The sequence below is a fragment of the Triticum dicoccoides genome, chromosome 5B (genome assembly GCF_002162155.2).
Source record: "Triticum dicoccoides isolate Atlit2015 ecotype Zavitan chromosome 5B, WEW_v2.0, whole genome shotgun sequence".
Taxonomy (NCBI): Eukaryota; Viridiplantae; Streptophyta; class Magnoliopsida; order Poales; family Poaceae; genus Triticum; species Triticum dicoccoides.
The window spans coordinates 625,044,808-625,048,480 of record NC_041389.1 but is presented as its reverse complement, the minus strand read 5'-3'; positions in this window follow the sequence as shown (position 1 = coordinate 625,048,480).

The following is a 3,673-nucleotide window of genomic DNA, read 5'->3' as shown; positions in this document are numbered from 1 at the left end:
CCCAAACTCCAGTCAAGTCTGCCGCTTCCCCGCGCTGCTCCCAGCTCCCCGCCTTCCTATGCTGCTCTGAGTGCTGCCATCGACTGACGCCACCGACGCTCGCTGCCGACTAGCTTATCTGGCGAGCCGCACGTTGTTGTAAGGCATGCAACCAGAGTGACCGAGCTCCCCTGTCCAGCTGTCACCTCCCCGTGTTGCTCTGACCGCCAGCACCGGCAAGCATGCCGACGAGCTTCTCCGCTGAGCTGCACACAACTACCACAAGAATGCCTTTGCAAAAGGTTTTTTGTAACACGAGCTTGTTGGAAATATGAGCAATTTACCAAGTGTTTTTATTAACAGAAATACTAGATAAAGCATGAGTAGTGTAGCAGTGATAAAACAGGCCATGCGATTTGACAAAGGAAAGGTAAACAACATCTTCATATATGAACCGTAACTAAACATATCTTGAGCAGACAGTATAGCAAGTTGCATATATGAAATAGAGTCTAACATATCCAGGGCAAACACTAGAACAAGGAACTGTAGCAGAACCTCTAATAGAAAGGGGACGAACACGTACGAGGCAGCAGCAGCAGAAGCGCTGGACTTGGGGTCGGTGTCCTCGCCAGCCATGTCGTCGAGGAGGTCGTGGACGTCGGGGAAGTAGTCGTCGGAGTCCGGGGCGTCCGTGATGAAGAAGTCAGTAGTCGCGCGGAGCGCTCCCCAAAAACCTTATCACCCTTCTCCCGTACAGGACTCAAAAGATGCGGTTTCGGAGGCCTACTGTCCCGACCTGCGGTGCACGCCGCAAGCCGGGATGAGGAAGAACGTAGCAGCAGCGCAGTGCTCAGGAACTTTGTGGCAAGAGGAGAGAAAGATTCTGGTGCGTCTTGCTGAGAGGAGCGACCTCCCTTTTATAGGCGCAAGAGAAGGAGGCGAGAGGGCAGCGTCGGGAGCTGAAGGGACCGAGGGAGACGAAACGAACAGGCAGCAACCGAAGAGGTGCGCCATTCGGATTGAATGTCCACTACAGAAAAAATGTTTCAGCTTCCGAGTGACCTTTCGTATACCCGTAGTGCGTGGCAAAAATTTATACATCGGCTCGGCTCATTCCCGCAACCCGCGGCGCGGCGCGGCGCGGCGTGACGAGGCATGGCGAGGCGGGCGGCGGAGGAGGAGCGCGCGTGGATGTCCCTCTTGTTCTCATGCTCATACAAGTGGGGAAGGAGCCTTCCTTATAAAGAGGTCCAACTCCCTCTAAACTAGCAATGTGGGACTAAACTTTAGTTCCACCTCTTGCCTTGCACAAATGGGCTGCGTGGGTGTCGGTGTCAAAACCGGCGATCTCGGGTAGGGGGTCCCGAACTGTGCATCTAGGCAGATGGTAACAGGAGACAGGGGACACGATGTTTTACCCAGGTTCGGGCCCTCTTGATGGAGGTAAAACCCTACGTCCTGCTTGATTGATATTGATAATGTGGATATTACAAGAGTAGATCTACCACGAGATCAAGGAGGCTAAACCCTAGAAGCTAGCCTATGGTATGATTGTTGTAACGGTTGTTGTTGTGTCCTACAGACTAAAGCCATCCGGTTTATATAGACACCGGAGAGGGCTAGGGTTACATAGAGTCGGTTACAATGGTAGGAGATCTACATATCCGTATCGCCAAGCTTGCCTTCCACGCCAAGGAAAGTCCCATCCGGACACGGGACGAAGTCTTCAATCTTGTATCTTCATAGTCTTGGAGTCCGGCCGACGATGATAGTCCGGCCGATGATGATAGTCCGGCTATCCGGACACCCCCTAGTCCAGGACTCCCTCAGTAGCCCCCGAACCAAGCTTCAATGACGATAAGTCCAGCACGTGTGTAGTCTTCGGCGTTGCAAGGCGGGTTCTCCTTCAAGTTCCATGTAACTGCCGAACAGTGTCCGGCTTCTTCATCAATGTTGAGCTTCTTGGCTTCCACGCCCAATAATGGCCTTCTTCCACGCGTCGCACGAATGCGAAAAGCCAGGGTATCTTTTACGTTTTACCCCCTAGCGGCGCAAATAACCTGCCTATAAGAAAGGCAGGAATCCAGATCCAAATCACACCATCTTCCTCCCGCGAGTACTCATCGGAGCGCTTCTTGACCAAAAATCCATTTCATCATGGACCGTCGACGCGGCTCCTCTTCTCGCATTCCCACTCCTTCGCCAGGGGATTGGAGGAGGTGCTCTGTTCCGCACAGCGAGCTAGTGACGCTCCAAGCGGAGGGATATCTCCCTCCGGGCTTTATGGTTCCGGTTCGAGCCGGGCTGGCCACCTACAAAGGTGGGAAGCAAGCGGAGGCCATCCCTAGTCCCTCTAAAGGGGAGCGGGTATGCTTCATCCCTTATCTAATAAGGGGGCTTGGATTTCCTGTACATCCGTTCCTCCACGGGCTCCTGGAGTTCTACGGACTCCAGCTCCATCACCTAATGCCCGCCTCCATTCTGCATATCGCGGGTTTCGTAGCCCTTTGCGAGCTATTCCTGGGCGTCGAGCCCCATTTTGCGCTGTGGAAGAGGCTATTCTGCCTCGTACCCCGCTCTTACGAGGGGTCAATATATCAAGTGGGCAGTGCCGAAATATGGCGCATCGCCGGGACCGGATACCTATCCGGAACCCCTAGGAAGGCGTTCGAAGACTGGCCTTCAGAATGGTTTTATATAGAAGACGCTCCATTGCCAGACCCAGTTCGGATCGGCCTCCCTGAGTTTAGCGACGCTCCTCTGAAACGCCTAAGTTGGCACCCGCGGAGCCCTCAGCTGGAGGAAGACAAGAGCGTCCATTATTTGATGGGCCGGATAAGGTTGTTGGCCCATTCCAGATTGACCATGATCGGAGTCATGGCCACGTGCATTATGCGAGGGGTGCAGCCGCTGCAATACAAGGGCCACCCAATGTGGGATTTCAACGGGGAGGACGATGCCACCCGCCACGGCCGCAAGTGGCCGGGATCGGCCGAGGATCTGGTGAAGATTCTGTCCGGCCTGTACAAGGGGGAGAAAGAAGACTTCCTCCGTACGAACCCATTGAATGGGTTTTCCATGAATAACCCTCGGAGCTGGGTAAGCGGACGTTTATTCATCTGACCCATGCTTTTAAAGCCGAGTACCTTACTATGATTTTGACGCAGGAACTGCGCCGGGATGTGGAGGACATTCACAGTCCGGCTCCACAACCCGAGGATCCGGGAAGATCCCTTCATCCGACCTCCAAAGAGGATCCGGATATAAAGGTGGAGCTAATTGACGGGGTGTTCCACCAGCTCAGCATGGACAATGCTTTAGTTGCCATTACGGCCGACTACCCCGGCTTGTCACCGGCTTCCCAGGTACTTATGACCGAATTCTTAACACCATTATTCCATCTTCGCGCGTTTCTGACCACCGTATACAACGGTGTCCTGCAGGCGGTGCCTTCAAGGCAGGAAGCCGAACCCACGGCGGCTGACCAACAAGGGTCAGTCCGACCCAGCAGGCGGAAGAGGAGCGCGGCGCGAACTGAAACGCCGCCGCAAAGGTATAGCTCATTGTTCATTACTTAGAACAACGTTCCTAGGAAGCGTTTGAGTGCTTATAACTTTTGTAGGAGAAAAAGCGTCCGCCGGACTGCGGGCGCAGAGGTTGCCAACCCAGCCTCTACCAGCCAAGCTCCAGC